Source organism: Macaca fascicularis, chromosome 7 (assembly GCF_037993035.2).
Source record: "Macaca fascicularis isolate 582-1 chromosome 7, T2T-MFA8v1.1".
Taxonomy (NCBI): Eukaryota; Metazoa; Chordata; class Mammalia; order Primates; family Cercopithecidae; genus Macaca; species Macaca fascicularis.
The window spans coordinates 54,988,945-55,008,126 of record NC_088381.1 but is presented as its reverse complement, the minus strand read 5'-3'; the positions used below and the strand labels follow the sequence as shown (position 1 = coordinate 55,008,126).

The 19,182-nt window shown below is 54.2% G+C and overlaps 1 protein-coding gene across 14 annotated transcripts in view; it reads left to right on the top strand.

Annotated features, from left to right (window-relative positions):
- LINGO1 (leucine rich repeat and Ig domain containing 1) overlaps nt 1–19,182 on the top strand; it is a 204,366-nt gene that overhangs the window by 111,892 nt on the left and 73,292 nt on the right. For 13 of the 14 annotated variants that reach the window (XM_073996481.1, XM_065548254.2, XM_073996480.1 and 10 more), the window contains one exon: nt 15,659–15,840. The gene's annotated coding sequence lies outside the window, so the exon portion shown is untranslated. Of the gene's footprint in view, nt 1–10,428; nt 10,632–15,658; nt 15,841–19,182 lie in introns of those variants that run through there. The other variant, XM_065548255.1, reaches the window with a different exon arrangement.

Genomic DNA, 19,182 nt, shown 5'->3' with positions numbered 1-19,182 from the left:
CACTGAGACTGGGCAGTCTGGGAGGGCTTCTCTGAGGAGGCATCTTATCCCATTATCAGATGGATAAGAAGGAGCTGTGTGCAAGGAACAGGAAGAGCATTCCATGTCCTGGAGAACCTTGGTGTGTCGAGGAGCTGGAAGGAAACTTGTGGGGTAGCAGGAAGAGAACCAGAGGAGGTGGGGTTGGGTAGGTGGTCAGGGCTGGGTCAAACCGAGCCTGGGGCCAATAGTGAGGAGGGTGGGTGGGTTTTGGTCTAAGAGAAAGAGGAAGTTGCTGGAGGGTTTTAAGCAGGGAAGGGACCTAATCTAACTTAGGCTTCAACAGTGCTGCCCTGGCTGCCGGGTGAAGAGCAGAGGGACACAAGGACACAGAAGAGTAAGGTGGGCCACTCCAGGGGGTCTGGCAGGCCGTGGTGGGCCTGGCCCAGGACAAAGGTGCTGGGTTGGGTGGGGATATCACAGGGAGGCAAGGTTTCTAGTTTGGGCAGCTGGGTTGATGGTGGAGACGTTTGCCAAGGAAGGAACCCTGGACAAGGAGAGGTTTGGGGACGAGGAATGATGAGGTGTTTGTAGGACATCAAGGGGAGATGGCAAGGATATCAGGATCTTAGCTGTGACAACAATGGGATTTGTATATGATTATCCCCATCTTACAGACAAGGGATCCAAAGCTCAGAAAGGTAAAGTGCAGCCCACCCCGGGCCACACAGCTGGCAGTACTCCAAGCCAGGGTGGGACCCAGAGCTGTTGGCCCCATCTCAGCTTGCGTTTGAGAAGAGCAGTGCTTTGCCCTACAGGGTGAATGAGTGCTGGGATTTCAGACATCAGTGGGCCCCTCACCTCCAGTGTGACCACGGTGGTCTTCACCCGGGGCCATGTCTGGAGTCAGTGGCTGACTCTCCCCTAGGACATGCAGCCCAGAAGGCCTCAGCCACCCTGCAAGAGTGGGGACAGCTCAGCCCCTTGGCACCATTGTGCCTGAGAGGATCCAGAATATTCCATTGTCAGCCTGAGAAGAAGTAAAAAATTAGCTCCAAGTCAGGGCTTTCCGAGGGTGGCAGAGCCCAGGACAGGGTGACTCCCCGAGGCTTTACCAGCCCCTGCCATCTCACCTTCTTGGTCTTGGGAGGGTGCTTGGCACTTGCCTGCCCCTACCACAGGGGCCCTCCTCTGCCAGCTGGGCGGTGTGGGCACTGAGAGGAGGGAAACCTCTAGGCAGCCAGAGGACTGGGTGGAAAGAGCCCTGGACCAGGACGGGAGCCCTGGGGCCACCATGCACCTCCCAGTTACCTCAGTGTCCCCTGTTGGGCAGTGAGCCCTGCGAATGAGTGAAGCATAGCGCCCTTTCCCTTCAGCATTCCAGTCTCACCTTCCTCTCTTCTGAGCTGGGAGCCAAGGAGCATCTCCAGGGCTTGGGTTGTGGAGTTGTGGTCAGGGAATAAAACTGGTCGGGGAGCCTGGAAAGCAAGGCCCAGGGTGCTGGAAGTGGACTGGTGTGTGTGTATGTGTGTGTGTGTGTGTGTGTGTGTGTGTGTCATGGCGTAGCGGCATCTCCCCGCACCTCTGTCAGGGATGAGCCAGCTCATATGACAGAAGATTAACCCAGTAAATTCTCCACAAGGAAATGGGAACCTGGCCACCCTCCCTAGGGCCTAGACCATGACACTGGTCTCTGGTGCAAACTGGGCATGGTGGCTAGTGACTGTCAGGGCTGTGTGCAACCAGGGTCAGGATTTACATTATGGGGCCAGAGACAGGGTTCAGGGTGGGACCAGGGCTCAGTGTGTCCATGGTGAGAGCTAAGTATGTATCCAGGGTCAGAACACAGTCTATGACTGGTGTTAAGGCTCACTGTGTGACCATTGCTTAGTGTGTCAAGGGTTAAGGTGTGTGACTAGGGTCAGGGCCCAGTGTCTGACCAGGGTCAGGGCTCAGCGTGTGACCAGGGTCAGAACTCAGTCTGTGACCAGGGTCAGAACTCAGTGTGTGCCCAGGGTCAGGGCTCAGTGTGTGACCAGGGTCAGAGCTCAGCGTCTGACTGGAGTTGGGGCTCAGTGTCTGACCAGAATTGGGACTCAGTGTGTGCCCAGGGTCAGGGCTCAGTGTGTGACCAGGGTCAGAGCTCAGCGTCTGACTGGAGTTGGGACTCAGTGTGTGACCAGGGTCAGAGCTCAGCGTCTGACTGGAGTTGGGGCTCAGTGTCTGACCAGGGTTGGGGCTCAGTGTCTGACCAGAGTTGGGACTCAGTGTGTGACCAGGGTCAGAGCTCAGTGTGTGACCAGGGTCAGAGCTCAGTGTATGACCAGAGTTGGGACTCAGAGTCTGACCAGGGTCAGGGTTCAGTTTGTGATCAGGCTTGGGGTTCAGTGTGTGACCAGGATCGGGGCTCAATGTGTGGCCATGGTTGGGGCTCAGCATAGTGCTCTATGTGTAGCCTCAGAGGCAGATTGGAGGCCCTGCCTCATCCACACTCCCTCTGAGCTCTCTGCTTGTCTCTCCCATGGGGCCTGTTAGTCAGCAGCTCAAGGCTGATGCCACTTCTCTGAGCCTTGATGAGCAGAAGCTTGAATGGTCATAGCTTCTGCAGATCCTTCAGAACTTGCCGTGCATGAGGCGCCCTGTGGACCACTGATGGTGGATATTATTGCCCCCATCTTAAGATTAGGAAACTGGAACTCAAAAAGATAAAGTATCTTTCTGAGGTCACAGCTTGTTAAGTGGCAGAGCCCGGACTCAAACTCCTTGTCTCTTTTTTCCTTTTCAGGCTCCCTCAGCATTCCTTCCTGGGGCAGAGGGACCTTTGGCAGAGCTCTCTTCCTATGGGTCCCCCATAGAATCTTCTTCCTCTTTCTGCCTAGACTGGGGCCTGTGAGTTCAGCCTTCCTCAAGCCAAAACTTCCTAGGAAGGCCAACTAGGCCTGAGGATGGTCAAGGAGACCTTCCTGCAAAGCCTGAGGCATGCAGGCAGGTCCTGTCCCCAGCAGCTGGGGACCGGGCAGAGCCTGTCTGTAGGGTCCCATCAACCCCAAGGATTGGGCTTCTCTCTTTGTTAGAGATTAAAGGAATGTGTCAGCCCCAGTGGAGGCATTTTGAGCATTGTGGTCCTGGATTTTAGGGCTCTGGAGGGTCCTTCCCAGTATCCCTGACATCACGCCACAAGCATTTCCTGCTTTGCTTCCAGGGAGCGGTGGGAAGAGTGCCACCTCCTGCCGTAGGCCTGGACACCTCATGGTGCAGATGAGGTTCAGAGAGGAAAAGACGCTTGTTCCAAGACACAAAGTGTGTTAGTAATGGAGGGACCCAGAACCCCACCTCCCACTGCCAATATTCTTAGGTGCTCCCTCCTCCTGGCTCAAAACCCTTGTAGGAACTGAGAACCCACAAGGACATGAAACAATCACGTTCTAAGAGTGGGACTCCAGGCACTGTACCAGCTGTTCTCTTGGGCCTTCCTGACATTTCTCAGTAACAAGAATCCCCCCATTTGTGAGTCATTTGGAAAATTTCATGGGGGAAGTGGTCCAGAATTTAAGTGAAGTTCCAGGAGGAAGAGACTCAGGGAGAGTTGGAAGGAGGCCCCTGCTGACATGAGGAAGGAGTAACCCTTTGCCCTGGCTCATCTGCAAGCCTGCAAGATGGACAGAGCAGTTCGCTTCACAGCTGGGGGATCTGAAGCTCAGTGAGGCAAAGCAATGTGCCCAGTAGTTCCCAGCTCAGTTCTCATTCACATCTGCATGCTCCAAAGCCAGTGGGTTCTCCCCAGTCCCCTCTGTGTGGCTGGACTCTGTTAAAGAAAGAAGGAAAGAGACTGTCGCCTGCCTCAAGGAGCTGCTGGGAGAATGAGATTTAAGACAGAAGTATTAGGGAGCAAGAGCTGCATTGTTGAAGTCTCAGTGCTGTGTGGCACAGAACACAGCCATGCCGCTGGAGCTGCTGGGAAAAGCTGGGTGGAGTTTAGATAGGATCAGGGATTGGGAAGAGCAAGCTTAGCCATTGGTGTGTGTGTGTAGCCCAGGTGGACTGGGAGTAGCCAGGTAGTCAGGAAGGCAGCTGTCTGGGGTGCTGAACCAAACCACCCTCATGGGGCCGGTCTGCAACTCTTTCTGGCCACTTTGGTCTGAGCCTCAGTTTCTTCACCTGGAGAATTAGAATACTGATACCTGCATCACGGTCTCATTGAGAGGCTGCAAGAAGGCCATGGCATGTTGTGCTGAGCATGTGGCCTATGTTCTGTTGATGCTTTCTAAATGGGAACACTAACTGAAGGAGGCAAAGCCTCCTCCCCAGGCCCCTGGGGTGGAGGGTGGGGTCATCTGTGATACCATACCCCAGGCACATGATCCCTCGGGAATGGCAGGTGCTGTAACAGGGTCAACACTCCTGCTTGGCATGGGGAGAGGCAGCTTGTCTGGGGCCTCTCCACCCGCCTGATGCAGGTGTCCCCCAGCCTTAGGCCTGGACACTTCATGTTGCAGACGGGATGACTAGGAACCAGAGAGGGCAAAATACTTGAGCCAAGAAACAGTGTGTTAGTGAAGGATGGGGCAGAGCCCCACAGCCCTACCATCCACTGCCAATATTCCTAGTTGTTGCCTCTCCCAGGTGCAAAAGCCTTGGGAGAACTAGACACCTTGGATCACCCAAAGGCATGAAGCTCTAGTGTGGGGCTTCAGGCACCACCTGTGACACCTGTTGTCTTGGGCCTCCCTGACCCCCTCTACTACTACTAGCCTCAGCCCCCAGGTGGCTTTTGGGTCCTAGCTTTCAGCTGGACCTTCGTCTCTCTTTAACCATACCCCCAAACTCCTGGCCCCGTGCAAGCTCTCTTAGTCCGTTTGTGTGTTACTTTAGGGGAATACCTGAGGCTGGGTAATTTGTAAAGAAAAGGAGTATGTTTGGGTCATGGTTCTGCAGGCTATACAAGCATGGTGCTGGCATCTGCATCAGGAGAGGGGGCCTCAGGGAGCTTCCACTCATGGCAGACAGCGAAGGGGAGCTGGCATCGCATGACAAGAGGAAGGAAGTGAGGGAGCCGTGGGTGGAGGTAGGTGCCAGGCTCTTTTTAACCATCCGTTCTCATGGGAACGAATAGAGTGAGAACTCGTTCCTCCTTAGGGGGCAAGAACGGCACCAAACCATTCGTAAATGATCTGCCCCATGACCCAAACATCTTCCACCAGGCCCCACCTCCAACACGGGGGGCCACATTTCAGCGTGCTGTTTGGAGGCGACAGATACCCAAACTATGTCACAAGCCTTCTCGGGCCCCTTGATCAACTTGGGGCCTCCTGGGTTCCCACCCAGCCAGGGAGGTGGGATGCTTTGGGGCAGGAACTGGGTGAGTAGAAAGCTGCTGGAAGCCAAAGAAAAGACTTCTCTCATTCTCCCCTGCCTCTTTTCTCCTCATCTCCTCAGCCTGCCAGACCACCTTGGCCCTGGGCTTGGGACGACCTGCAGCCACTGAGAGGACAGCCAGGAAGGGTTCCCCCCAAAAGACCCCCCAGGCCTGTTGGTTATGTTTGAGATGCACCCCAACTCCTGCGTCAGTCACCTTTCAGCCTTTGGCATCTCCTTGTCCTTTAGAACCAGACAGTGCTAGGTGTGCATCCCGGCTCTGTCATTTCTCCTGTCCTTGGGCAAGGAACATATTGCCTCAGAGCCTCAGTTTCCTCATCTGTCAAGTGGGAGTAAGAGCGCCTATCCCACAGTGTGCGGTTTCAGTGTAGGAGTACGCATAGCAGAGGACGTTGCCACTCTTCTCCTGCCCCGGTCCCTCTTCCATGGTGATGCGGACCTCCCACCCACCCCTGCCTGTTTAGACCAAGGGCTGAAGCCTGGCACATGGGTGAGGTCGTCCTGTGGAAGACAGGAAGAGGGAGACTGCGAGTAGCAGGCCGCACATAGCACCAGTGTTTTTAACACTGTGAGGGGACCAAGCTGAGCTGCTGCAGCTATCCTTAACCCCTGACCTTGCTGCCTCTGGCTTGGTTCTGGAAGATTCCCTCCCCCACCCACCCCTGCTCACCCAGGTTTAGCAGGAGCAGCTACTTGCAGTGATGTGAAAAACACTTGGAGTAATACAACTCGGAGACTTTGACCACTGGTAACACTGACCCCACCTACCACCCTGCCTGCAGCTGGCGCAAGGCTCAGACCCCAGTCACCCCCTCCACCAGCCAGTCCGCCCAAACTGAGTTTAGGAGGGTCAGGTTTGGCTTCAGCTCTGCCTCGGTTTCTCTGAGCACAGAGTACTCACACAGAGCCTGGCACAGGGTATGTGCCCAAAATGCTTTACCTATTAGTAGCAGTAGTAGTAAGACTTGTTGTCATCATAGTAGAGCACTCCCATTTCACAGAGGGGCTAGGTGAGGCCCACACAGTTGAAAAGCTGCCACCTCTGTGAATCTTCCCAGCTCTGCCCCTTCTCCCGGAGTAGGCAACTCCTTTTGACTTTTTTCAATTTCTCTGCAATGCTCTTGTTAGGGGAGAGCTTGGTAGACAGTGGGATAGATTTCAAGGTGGGGAGAGGTGTGTTGAGGGGAGCAGCTCTCAGGGCTGAAAGTGCCCTGAGGAGGCCTAGAGCAGGTTTGATGGGCAGGAGGCTGATCTGCCCAGGGACCCTCTACCTGGGAGTGCCCTGCCCTCAGCCCTCCCCTCTGCTGGCTCCCCAGCTGCCTCCTGAAAGACTGAGAATGCTACCATGTGTGGTGACAGCAGGGCCTCTGCCACCCCTGTTACCTTGACCTCTGCTGATTCCTTTCCTGCCCCCTGTGGTGTCTGCCAAGTCCTTCCTCTCAGCCCCTTCCCTACCAGGTCCAATGGGCAGAATTCTGACCTGGTCATATTGCTAACAGCTGGTTAGCAGGTAAACTCAGCCCATAAAGTTAATTGAGCGCTTAGTGTGTTTGAGACATGGGGAATGCTGAGGACTGGGCTCTAAGGGGTCCTGTCACCAGGGAGGTGGAGGGGGAAATGATGGTTAGTATGTGCTTACTGTGTGCAGAGATGATGGTTAGTATGTGCTTACTATGCACAGAGATGACAGCTAGTATGCACTTACTGTGTATGGGGATGATGGTTAATATGTGCTTACTGTGTGCGGATGACAGTATGTGCTAACTATGTACATGGATGATGGTTAGTATGCACTTACTGTGTGCAGATGATGGTTGGTATGTGCTTACTGTGTGTGGGGATGATGGTTGGTATGTGCTGACTGTGTGCATGAATGATGGTTGGTATGCGCTTACTGTGTGCAGATGATGGTTGGTATGTGCTTACTGTGTGCAGGGGATGATGGTTAGTATGCACTTACTGTGTGTAGGGATGACGGTTAGTATGCACTTACTGTGTGCAGGGTCTGGGCTAGTGCTTTCCTGACCATCGGTGAGGTGGGAGCCACCCCAGTTTGCTGATGAAGAGAGGGGGGCCCAGGGAAGCAAGGGGACTACCAAGGTCCTCAGCAGTGAATGCTAATGTTGGGGGTAGATAGGGCTGGACTTGGGGGAACGGAGACGAGGAGTTGACCAGCAGCTCCTGTCCTGGCAGTGTGAGTGAGCTCAGGAGGCAGTCAGGCTGCCCTTGGTCTGTCCTGACACGTCCCTGGGCCCTTGGGAGCCACCTCCGAGGAAGTTCTTCCTTCTCTTGGCTCCTTAGCCCCCCATTTAGCACAGAGCAGCCTGAGGCCATTGCACGGGGCACCCACTAGGGCAGTCCAGGGGCCTGCTGTCATCCGTAGGGACTCAGGGACTTTGCCTCCACCTCTCCCCTCTCCCTGCAAGCACTTTCGAGGAGGCAGCCCCACTCCCAATCCTCCTGCTGTGCTCACCCGACCCTTCTCACCCTCTGGCCCTACCCACAGTCTGCTGGGCCTAATGGCCCTGCCATTCCTGATCTGTGTCCCCTCACCCTTTCCAGCCTCCAGCCCGTGGAGGTCAGCCTTTCCCCCCGACTGTGCTTCCTTCCACCCCACTGTGTCTCTCTGGTTTCCCATGCCCACCTTGGAGGAAGAGGTACTTCTCCTCCAGACTGAGGCTCATCCCTGCCCTGGAGGGCCATGAGCCAGCCCCACTGTCAGGCATTCCCTTTCCACAGCTCCTGCTTGGCGTGTGACCCCACCCCTTCCCCAAATATGCAGGGCATCTGGGTTCCCAAACCAGTAGCAGGTCCTGGTCACCCCTGTGGAACTCGGGCAACATCTGTGAGTCTTAGTTTTTCCTTGTGTTGGGTGGGCCAGAATGGTGCCTGGAACGTAGTAGGCACTCAACACATGCTTGTTGAATTAATGAACTAAGTAAGCAATGAATTCCTGGCCTGGCTGCCTCACCTGAGCATTGTGCAGATCAAAGTAACTAATGGATTTTTTACAGAGTTAAAGATGCTGTTTGGACAGAAGGCGTGGGGGATGCTCAGTGGGACGCTGGCACTGTGGATTATAACCGCCGCCCTCACTTTGCAGTTTCCGCCTCCCAGATCCCTCCCTCATCCGCCCTCGTCTCTATTGCTGTACCCCACCTCTCCCCTGGCCACTGCCTCATTCCTAACTCACTTCCTCCTGTCCTTCCGCCTGCCTGAAATCCATCCTCCCCCAGGTGGCAGCTGGAATGATGTTTCTGAAGCACGAATCCGGACCCTGGGTACTCTCCACTTAGAACTTCAGGCTCCTGCTGGCTCCTAGGATAAGAGCTCCACCCCGTGTGGTGCCTGCTAGGCCCTGCCTGAAGGAGGGGGTGGTCTCCCTCTCCAGCCACTGGGCTTTGTCACTGGGGTCGTCTGCGGTGCCCTTCCCCACTGCTTCCAAACCCAACTCGTTTTCCTTTAATACCCCTTCAAAGATCCTTTCACCCTGGAAGCCTTTCCCAAACCCCAGCCCTGGATCAGATGCCCCCTACCCTGTTTCCACAGCCCCTCAGGCTCCTGCTCTCACACAGCCCCCGAGTTGTCATCTCTCACCTTCCTGCGCTCCACCCCACACCCTGCTCAGGTGTGTTTGTGCTCTTAGTTCACAGAAAGCATTAGAGGGCATTTGCTGAATAAACGAGTGAGTGAATGAGTGAACTGGCAGCTCCCCCAGGCTGTGGGAACTCTGGGCTGGACCTATGGGCCTACTGAGGGGAGTGGGTAACACAGTGTGCCTCTGACCTGTCCTAGAGGTGACTTCCTTTCTGTGTGTCCCACTGGGCTCTAGGCGTCTTGCCCTGGAATTGCCCCCACCCGCAGGCCCTGCAACAGCAGTGGCTGCATCTGCAGCAAGGGGTTCTGAACCGTTCCGGGGATTCACTACAGGTTGAGGGTAGCACAGGAGCCCTGAGAACAGAGTCTGGGGTCTGCAGAACCTTGTCACCTGGTACCCTGATCCCCACCCTGCCACCATCATCTGACCCTCATGCCCACACGCACAGGTCAGTTCTGCCCCTGCCTGACCCCCAAGACCTTTCCTGGCCTGAACTGCTCCAGCCCCTACACTGCCCGGCACCAGGAACCTGGCACTGAGCCCCGGCTCTATTGCCCAGGCTGGAATGCAGTGGCAAGATCACAGCTCACTGCAGCTTCAAGCTCCTGCCCGCCTCTCTGCTCCTCTGACCTGGCCCCAAGCCCTGCCTTGTGCCTTAGCCAGTCCTGCTGATGGTTCAGCTATTACCCTGCTCTTGCAGACCCCTGTCCTGGGATTTCTGGCTTCCTGGCCCAGCTACCCTGGTGCTGATCGCCTTCCCATGAGTGTCACCCCTCTGTGGGCCCCACCCATGCCTGTGGTGCCACCCTAACCCCTGCCTCCAAGCCCGCAAATTGGGGCAGGCCCGGGTGCCCAGATGAGGAGGGGTCCGTTCTGCTCAGGGGGATCTCCTAAAACTGAGGCTCCTCCTACTCAGCCACTGGAAACGGAGGGCCCGGAGGTGGGGTTCTGGCTGTAGGTGCCCAGGGTGGGAGACACCCCGAGATAGGGGGCAGGGAGGGTTTCCTGGAGGAGGTGGTGGTGCCCTGGGTGAGCCAGTGAGGATGAGGAGGACGGGGGGCCCTCCGCGGCGGGCAGAGCAGGATGTCCACTCTGTGCTGGGCTCCATGCCAGCCTCACGCTCGCCCCCGGCACGGCCAGCCTTCGGGCGGGTATTATTAGCGCCATCTAACAGACAGGAAAACAGAGATTCCAAGAGGCTCAGAGACTTGCCTGGGGTCACCTGGCTGACCAGTGGCCTTGTCAGGCCTACACCCGGGTCTGGTATCATTCCAGGCTCGTATGAAGGGAGGAAAGGAAGAGTCCGGGGAGGAAGGAAGGGAGGCGGGCACCCGCCACAAACATCAAAGCAGCTGCTGGCTGTGACTCTCCAGGGTGGGGGTGTGGGACTGGGTTGGCTTTCTGAGTCGGTCCTGCTCCCCCCGCCCCACCGTGGGAGAGCCCTCACGATGCGAGGTTCCCACCGCCCCCTCCCTGGAGAGGCCGGCAGTTTGCCTCTTCAGAGGATAATTCCCCATTATACAGAGATATTTAGCCTAATAGAAGCCGACAGATCATTCAGGGCAGTAATGTACTCTGGCTTCAAGCGTGTAGTTTCCTCAGCCTGAACTCCCAGATTAAAGGCTCCTTGCCCAGCCCGCCCCGTGCCGGTGCCTGTGACCTTGACTGCAATGATGGGGTAGGTTTCTCCCTCCCTCCTTCTCTCCTCCTCCCTTGCCAGTTTCCACCTCCCTCCCTTTCTCTCTCTTCAGAAGAAAAAAAAAAAAGATATTTTTCTTCGAAAATGTTCAGTGGAAAGGCTGTTGCTTAAACCTTGCATGCTCTGGGGACAGGCTGATGGTGCTGGGCTGCCAGCCGGACTTGGGAACACCTGGCCAGCCCAGAGCTCAGCCACAGATCGGCCGGCATGGTGGGCAGCCTGGGCAGCTGAACACTCCAGCCAGGCTGGGGTAGGGGGAGGCTGGGCAGATGGCCTTGCCCAGGGCCAGAGCTGGCCCCTCTACTCCCTCAACCCATTTCCCTGCCCCAGGACTGGCCCACAGGGGCCTGACCTGTGCCCTTCAACGAGTGGGGGATGCCTTTAATGACTGGGGAGCACTCTCAATGATTGGGGGCTCCTTGGGCCTGGGCATCTGGGGATGAGCCCAGGTAACACTAGTGGCTAGATCTGAGGGGCAGATGGCACCGGGGTGGCCTTGCGAGCCTTGCATTGACCAGGAGGGTGGCTTCCAGAGCTGCCGCCTTCTGACCCCTGCACGGTTCCCCTGTCGATTCAGCTGTTTCTGCTGCTCTCTTTGTCCTTCCTTTGTCTCGCCTTCTCCCTCCCACCCTACAACCGCCGCCTCTCTCTGCCTCCCCCTGCCCACCCCATCTGCTCACCGGGCTGCCTCTTCGAACTGCCTGGCACTTCCACGAGGCAGCAGGGAGCAGGGGACAGCACCGGATCTTTCGAATCAGTCGGCCCTGGGTTCAAATTCTGGCTCCAGCACTTATAAGCTGTTTCTTTCCATTTAATATTTCGAATTTGGACAAGTTCTTTAATCTATCCAAGCTTTCACTGCCTCACCTGAAGAGTGAGATGCTCCCACTTGGCCCTCAAGACTATCCTGGGGTCTGTCAGGGCAAACTGCTGGTCAAAAATTAAAAAAAAAAAAAGATTATCCCGAGTGTTCAGTGTACGATGTAGTGCCAGTAGGTGGCAGCTTCCCCACCTGGCAATCCCAGGCCCCCCGGGGAGACCCTACCTCCTGACACTCCTACCTGCCCAGGTGCCCTCTCTACCTGTCTGGTAGGAAAGGGGAAGGTGGTCAGAAAGTGGTCAGGTGGGTTCTGGTTGCCCCTGGCCCACAGCAGCCGTAGGTGTGGGGGAAGAATGACGCCTCGTGGGAGGGACCCTACTTTATTTCATTTCTGGGCAAAGCCTAGTATTTGATACTGCTCTAATTTGAAGGAACCAACTTAAGGGGCTGTGGTAAAACCACCAGGGGTAAAGGGGACAGAGTGGAGGATCAGGGCCTGTGTAACCAGGGGGTAAATCTTCTAGGCTGAGACCCCCTCCCAAGTTTTGGGGCAGAGGGCAAAGAATGCCTCTAACCTCCAGGGATGGGAGTCTTGGCAGCTGGATGGAAGCCTGGGTGGAGTGGGGAGATCCTGCATCTTCCGGGGCAGGGGTGCTGGGGATGAGGGAGGAGAAGGTCCATAGGTGTGAGGCCACAGAGGGTGTGAGGCTGATGTGCTGTGGAACCCTGGGCTGAGCCCACTCCCTTGCTGGGCCTGTTTCCTCATCTGCTAGATCAGGCTGATCATGATGCCCTACCTGCCTCACAGCGTGGGCTTCAGATCCAGGTAGAGAATCGGTGGGAGCGTTCTGTGATCTGTAAAGTCCTAATAATAATAATAATAACTATATGCTGGACATTACCTTGCCTTCCCTTGACTCTCTATAACACCTGCTTCAATCCATGCAATCTAGCCCTGATTCATGTATTGACAGAATTAAAGAAACTCATGGCAGAAATCAACCTCCTCTTTTAGTGCAAATCCCCACCCAACACACATGGTCCCCAGACCTCTGCTTGCATACCTCCAGGGACAGGAAGCTCACTGCTTCTCATGCTGAACAGAGATCTGTCTCTCTGGAATCTTTTCTTCTTAGGCCTAGCTCTGCTGTCTGGACACACACATGCCAAGTCCCTTCGTCAGAGACTGGAAGTCCTGATCAGGCCCCTGAGGCTTCTTGAGGGGTGGGGTCTGGTTGTGAAAGCAGTCCCTGTCTATGGTAGAAGCTCTACGAGTCTTCCTTCATTACTCTCCTTTTCTTACCCCCACCCCCTCACATCCAACTCATCGACCAGTTGGTTCTGCCACAACACACTGCCCGAATCTGTCTGTTTCCTCCCTCTCTGTGCCATCCCTCTGGTTAAGGCTGTCTCCTTGTCCTCGGGCGATTGTGACACTGGTCCTCTGCCCCAGGCCTGATGCCCTTGAGTTCAGTCTCCACTTGGCAGCTCCAGACAATGAGGAAAACATCATAGCACTTCCCTGGTTAAAACCCTCCAGTTACTTTTCATTGCGTTTGGGATGAAATCCAAAGCGCTTACCCTGGCCCTCAGGGCCCCAGCCTCCTGCTGCAGCTTCATTTCCCACAGAATAAATTCCAATGTGACTGCTTCAGAAAGACCTTCCTTGCCCCTCTAGCTTGAGTAACCCACCAGCCCCAGCCCAAGTCTTCTCTTTCACATTACCAGGTTTTATGATTGTTATTGCCTGTCACTCTTTGGAATTATCTTGTTTATTTGCTTATTTTGTTTATCATCGGTATCCGCTGTTCCCATGAGAGTACCAAACTTGTCTGTGTTGTACCCCAGTGAATCCTAGCCCCTATGATATACCTAGCGTATAGTAAGTGCCGAATAAGTATTTGATGCATGAATGAAAAATAACCCAGAAAACAAGAAATAGGAAGAAATAGCAGATGATGCCATTGTGGCTGTAGTAGCAGTTAATGATATGACAGTTTTGTGTGTGCGTGTATGTGTGTGCACACGTGCACGTGGGTGTGTAAGCTGGGAATCACCTGCCCTTTTAATCACCTGGGCCTGAAGCACTGCATGCGTGGGAGACACACATGTCCCTGTGGGCCGTGTTCATGCACACTCATAAGCACACACACAGGCATTTCGTGTTCAGTAGCAGTGTGACCTCTGGTCTAGTCTTTCGCCTTTTGGGCCTCCATTGCTCCACCTATGGAATGGGGCTGGCTGGGGCTAGAGGCAGAGGCCTGGACGCTATGGTGTGCTGAGTTTCAGTGCTTGCCGGTGGCTGGAGCACTGCAGGCAGCAGGGGGCTCGGAGGCGGGACGGAGCCCGGAGGTGTTTATTGAAGTTTACCTCTGCCCAGGGCTGCTCCCTGCTGCCCTTGGAGGTGAGGATCTCACTCAGGCAGGAGGGAGTGGTCCCAGGTCAGGACATTGGCAGAAAAGCCTAGGGACATGAGTTTTGCTGCTGGGAGGTGTATTACATTCACAGTCGAGGTCTGTCGGATGCATCCATGACTTCAATCTGATAAGTTTTCATTTTTGTTTGTGTGCTTGTTTTTTAAAAAAAACCTTTTCCTTGCTACATTTATTTTACTTCTTGAACTTTTTCCGTTCAATTGCCATAAAAAAGATTTGCCATGAAATTAAAAAGGAGGAAAACTCTCCATCTGTTTTTCCACTCCTCCAGGCAACAGACACTCCCTCTCTGCCCCCTTATCCTCTTCCTGTAATGGCAGTACTAGACCTTGCAGAATATTTGGGTAGTAGAAGTGGCCCCAGGTTACTTAATCTCTCTGTGCCTCATTTTCCTTCTCCAAACAATGGAGGTAGTCATTGTTCCTTCACCCAGTTTTACAGATTCCATGAGTTAACTTTTAATTTGTCAAGGGCTGAGGAAGGTTCCTGGCACTTAATAAGTATGATGTACATATGTGTTTACAAAAGACGAGTAAGTAAGAAGGAAAGGGCAGCCGTAATGCTGCCATCATAGCACAAAGGGCAGCTGTAGAAGTCTGTCTTTGGCATCAGAAATCAAGGGTTCAAGCCCCACTCTGCCCACACTCTCCATGGAGCCAGGAGCACGCATGTGGTTGCTTTCTCTAAGCCCCCACTCCTCCTGTAAAGCGGGTCTGTAATCTGGACCCTACGATGCCACAGCGTGGGTGAGGGTGACAGATGGGAGTGGGCCTCGTACACCCCGCAACCCAACCCCCACCTGCACCCATTTCTCAGTTTTTCACCTCATTATTGTCACGGAAACATTACTCAGCATCACTGCCGGCCTCTTCGTTGGTCGTTTTTAATGGCTGTGTACTACTCTCTTGGCAGGGGTGCCGTGAATCACTCCGTCATCTCTATTGTGGAGTGTTTAGGCAGCCTGCAGTGTCTTCTGTTATAAATAACGACTCTTTGTCCAAGAGGCTTCCCCTCTGAGCGACAGTTTTCCGGGACAATCTCAGGACATTCATTGGGGCTGCTTTGCTAGGGGGGCTGAGGAAGGGTCCAGTGGCAGTGGCTGGAGGAGGCAGGTCCCTTCAAGGGTGGCCTGACACCCTTCCCCAGGGACATTCCTTTCCCCAGGGACAGCCCAACTCATGGCAGCATGGATATCAGGACAGCAGGACACTCTGCTAGTGATGAGCATGATGGGAAAACACGAGGCCATGATGGGAAGGGCAGTGGGTACTATGGAGGATCAGGGCCAGGAGTTGGAGGAACTGTGTTTGCCTTTGCCACCCTCTCACTGTGTGACCTCGGGCAAATCCCTTCTCCTCTCTGGACCTCAGTTTTTCCCATGTACCGTGGCCAGGAGGCAAGGGTTGATCCAGAGCTGTGTTGTCCAGTGTGGTAGCCACTGGTTACATGTGGCTGTTTAGATTTAAATGTAAATTAATTAAATTAAAACAAAATTAAAAATCAGTTTTTAATAACACTATTCACATCGCAATATCCACATGTGACGGTGACTGCCGTATTGGACAGTGCAGAGGCAGAACATTGTCATCATGGTAGAAAGTTCTGTTGAACAGTGCTGGTCTAGAGATGCTTCCAGGGATCTTCCTTTGGTCTCACCTTCACCAAGGTGTGGCCACCATCTGTCCTACCTCCTGTACCCCTCGGGCCCCTTGTGAACCCTACCACTCACTCTTGTTTCTCTTCTTTTCTAGGGATCTTATGACCATGACCTGGCTACCTTGAGTCTGCGGGGCTACACAGCCTTCAGCCTGCATCTCCAGGGCTCCGACTCTATCCACCTCCTAGACCAGCTACCAAGTCTACTCCTGACCACAGTCTGGGCCAAGGGGACTCCTCAAGCTTTGGGACCCAGCGGGACACAGCAGCAGTCAGGGTAGGTGGCATCCCCCCTCTACCCATTCCCTGGCTCCTGGGGATATCCAAGCCTTCTTGGTCCCTAGAACAAAAGGGATACCTTTCTGTACACTGTATCTGTCAGGATCCCTTTGATTGTAAGTAGCAAAAAACAAAAACTAAAACAAACCCTATTTCATTAAAATGAAGTTATCAGCTTATGTAACCAAAGTGTTTGGTGGTAATATGGGCTTCAGGCAGGGCTTGATCCAGTGGTTCAAATGGTGTAACCAGAACCTGGTTTTTTTCTGTATTCCTTCATTCCTCTCCTTGATGATGGCTCCATGCTTAGTGGCATTTGGCATGACATAGTCAAAAGATGCCTGGCAGCAGTTTCTGGGGTAACATGCTTCTAGGTTTAGATCTAGGGTTGGGGGTGGAGACAAAATCTTCCCTGATAGAACAAATAGAAGTCCTTGAGTTGATCTCAGGGTCCTGTTGGCAGCATTCAGCTCATTCTGAACCTTTAACTGAGTCCACAGGACTTAGAAACACTGATGGGCTGGGGGTCACGGTCTGTCCTTCCCCAACCATGTGACCAGGGATGAGGGATGAGTGTTTCCCAAAGGAATCTTGGGATCCTGCTGACAGGAGAAGGGAGACTCCTCCCCAACTAGGGAAGGCAAATAACAAATAATCATTCTAGATGGTGTCATAGATGGATGTGGACGTGCTGTGTGTCCTTGGACAAATCTCTATGCCTCTCTGAGCTTCAGTTTCCTCACCTGATAATGAACCTCACCTGGAGGGGTGCTGAGAGAACTACCTGAGATGATGTACAGAAAGGACTGACATCTGGCAGTTTCTCAGTAAATCCTTGTTCCCTTCTCCTTCTTGCTTCCCTCTCCAGGAAGTTTGGGACATCGCCGGTTTGGTTTTTCTGTTTGTTTCTTTCCTTTTTTTGAACTTGGAAGGAGCTGCCAGCATGTATTGTTGATCAGAATCCTTACAGGCAAAAGCTGAGACAAGGATTTGCGTACACGAGCTGTATTGAGGGCAGGGCCTCAGGGAAAGGGAGGAAGAGAAGAGATTGGGGTAGGAATGATAGCACAGACAAAGTTGGGCCTTGGGCTGGTCCAGGGAATCCTGGAGCATAATTCACCCACAGAATTACCCTTCCCACCCCCCACAAGGAGGTCGGGCTTTTGGGCCCCTGTATCAATCAGTCATTGGCAGTGAGCCACCCATGGGAGGGCCTGGATTGCCCAGGTGAGGTGGCCCCCATTTGTGGAAGGCAGTTCTCTAGAAAAGGAGGAGCACTGAGCTGCAGCAGCCCACCCTCAGGGCAGCTGGGGAACAGGGTGATGCACTGGCCATAGAGGATGTCTGGGCAGCCCACCCTTTAGCGCAGGGAGGCGGAGCCTGTGTCCCAGCCTGGCCAGTTCTGGGCCTCCTGAGTGTGTTGTCTCCTCTGGTTTTTGCTCCTCCTGCCTCAGAGTGCCGGTGCCTTCTACCACAGGGGGCTGGTGATGGTATGGGACCTTGGCCCCTCCTTTGGAGAAACCTCTTCCACCCCCAGGCTCTGCACTTGCCCTCCACCTCTGCTGCTTCTCCTCTAGTAATTCCTCTTCTCTCCTCTGAACCTTCACCTGCAGTTCCCCCAGCCCGTGGTTTTCTGCATTAGTCCATCTTCCAGCTCCACCCTTTTCACAGATGAAAGACCAAGGCCCAGTGTGCATTTCCTCATGCATACTCTGCTGGTCACTGCATCCCAGCACCGAAGTGCATTGCTGTCTTTGTCTTGACTGCCAGGAAGCTCATAGTCGGTTTGTGGCCCATTTCTGATAAGTGCCCAGGATGCTGTGGCATGCAGTTGCTTAATAACCTTGTCTCTGGCTTCTTCTTTCTCATTGTTGCTTTGTCCTGTTTTCTTCCTCTGTTTTTCAGCATGTGCTGCTTCTGTTGTTCTCAGCAGCCTCCAATTCTTTCGGAGGGAGATGGGGTATAAATAACCAACAGTGGTGGGAAACGAAGCATTCAGTGCTGACTGCAGCCAAATGCTGGGCCCTTGCCTTCCTGGGGGCAGCTCGGGTTGGGGGATCTCCCCCAGGCCCAGGGCTTAGCCTGTCCCCAAGGAACACTGAAGCCTGCCGCGGTGACCCCAGTACAGTGCTCACTCTGCCCTCCGAGGGTCGGGACTAGCATTGTTCTGCTGCCCGCCCTCTTCCCTCCCTCTCCCCATCTTATCAGAAGCTAATGAAAGAGGCTGGGAAACCCAATCCTCTGGTAATTACATTTACTTAACGGGTATTCAAGTGGAGTAATGAGAAGTTTAATGCAGTGATTAGATTTTTCTTTAATTAATTAAAATGAGAGCCATGTGTCTTGCCAGCAGACCAACTTGACCCTCTGCTTGAGAGTAGCAGATACAGTGGGGGGCTTGGCTGGGTGCGTGGGGGGCTCAGGGACAGGTGCCACCTCCTGCCCTGGCCCTGCTGTCTTCAGAGGCAAGCGCAGCTCTGATGCCTATCCAGGCCAGTCTCTGAATTGGCCCTTGTTTCTGAGGTTTGTAAGTGAGTAGGCCTGGGTCAAACCTGGGTCACCCAGGGCCAAGGTTCCAACAGCCCATGCCCTCGGAGAGCTGAAAACTGAACCAGGATGGAGGTCTCAGACAGGAGAGTCAGCAAGCGTGGCTTAAAAGCAAGGAGCCACTGGGCTGAGCCTGTCCGCAAGGATAAACTGAAGCCTGATGGTGGTGGCCCCAGGACAGTGCACTATGCCTTCCAAAGGTCAGGACTAGCGTTGTTCTGCTTCCCTCTTTTTCAAAAAAGGGATTTCAGGCCCTGTGACAGGAGGAGGTATTTTAGGTTGTGCATCTCAATGCCATGTGCCAGCCAACACCTTCACTTTCTTGTTCAGCCAGACCTGGATTTTCCTCCATTGGCACTGGATCACCTGGGCAAATCGAATGGGGCAGTAGGTGGACAATTGGGAAATCTGACAAAACCACAAAGCACTTTTTCACTTTGGCTTGGGAGTGCATCCACGCTAGAAGGCTGACTGTCCTCGCTGTGTTTTTGAAGGCTAGGTGGGGAGGCAAGGAAGAGCTTCCCTGCTTGAGCCACTTCTGCTAGGGCAGAGGGAATCTGGAAATCCCAGCATAGCTGCCTGGAGTGGAGCATAGGACCTGCCTAGCCAGGATAGAAGGCACGCATAGTAGGGGCTCAGGAGACAGGCCCTGGCCCCTGGGGGGCAGGTTATGTTATTTTCAAAGCTCTGGGTAAGGTGGTAGAGAGTCCTGGGCTTTTCACAGTGGGGGACAGAAAATGTCCCTCATTAAGACCTGACCCCAGCCCCGCACTAAACCCTGGTCCTGGACAGA